The following is a 1,027-nucleotide window of genomic DNA, read 5'->3' on the forward strand; positions in this document are numbered from 1 at the left end:
TTTAACTTCTACTCTATACTAGTTTTATATATTTATTATTTTACTTATTTTTTGAATTCCTCTCATATTTTAACTTTGCTCTATACTAGTTTTATATATTTATTATTTTACTTATTTTCTTATTTTTTGAATTCCTCTCATATTTTAACTTCTGCTCTATACTAGTTGTCTATACTTAATATCTTATTATTCTTTTTTTGTATTTTTTTCATCTCTCTCTGCACTTCCTTTTATGTCTTGTATAATTCATATTTTAACTTCTACTCTATACTAGTTGTATATACTTATTATTTTATTTATTCCTTTTTCTGCCCCGTATATTTTCCTTTCTATTTATCTGCAATATATTTATGTCTTCCTGCTGCTGCAACACCTGAATTCCCCCTTTGGGGATCATTAAAGGTCTAATATCTCAAATCAGTGAGTCAGAGCGCCCTCTGGTGGCTGTGCACATGACTCAGCTTTGCCCGTGCTCAGTAAACAGACACGATCCTGCGCCTGCAGGACATGCAGTGGGTGGAGACTGGACTTTAAGTCAAACAGAGCATTTCACTGCAGGAGTGGAAACTTGCAAGAAGCATCATGGCTGCAAGGTGTGTATTTTATTTTTAATCTTTATTTTTAAACTAATCTGAATTCATCTAAAAATGAACGACCTTCCTTTAGACAAGTTCAGTTTAGTCTTTTAATGACTGTATAACAATATCATTTTTCTTATTTTTTGACAACAGACCAAATTAGTTGAGAGAAAGTCGAGTTGTTTTTTTTTTAATTTCCACTGTGATAAAAATGTGTCAAATGTGCCGTGTGCAGGGTCTGTGGAGTTCTTGCCCTTCTTGTTGTGTTTCTCAGTGGACTGAATGCATCAAGGTACAGCAGCCAAGAAGAACATTTCTCATGAGTTATTCTGTTTGTTGAGTTAAAAAGAAAGATCAGTTTTCTGAATTTTTCCTAACAGACCAGCTGTAAACCAGGAACTATCCAATCTTTTCAATGAGCTGTGGAGGCTGGATGTGAATCGTTTAAC

The 1,027-nt window shown here is 33.6% G+C and overlaps 1 long non-coding RNA gene across 1 annotated transcript; it reads left to right on the forward strand.

Moving 5' to 3' along the window:
* Positions 1 to 528: 528 nt before the first annotated feature.
* LOC121939659 lies at positions 529 to 1,027 on the forward strand. Its single transcript, XR_006105503.1, has 3 exons — positions 529 to 593; positions 814 to 870; positions 959 to 1,027. It is a non-coding gene; the product is annotated as an uncharacterized LOC121939659 (long non-coding RNA).

The sequence above is a fragment of the Plectropomus leopardus genome, unplaced genomic scaffold (assembly GCF_008729295.1).
Source record: "Plectropomus leopardus isolate mb unplaced genomic scaffold, YSFRI_Pleo_2.0 unplaced_scaffold5520, whole genome shotgun sequence".
Classification (NCBI taxonomy): Eukaryota; Metazoa; Chordata; class Actinopteri; order Perciformes; family Serranidae; genus Plectropomus; species Plectropomus leopardus.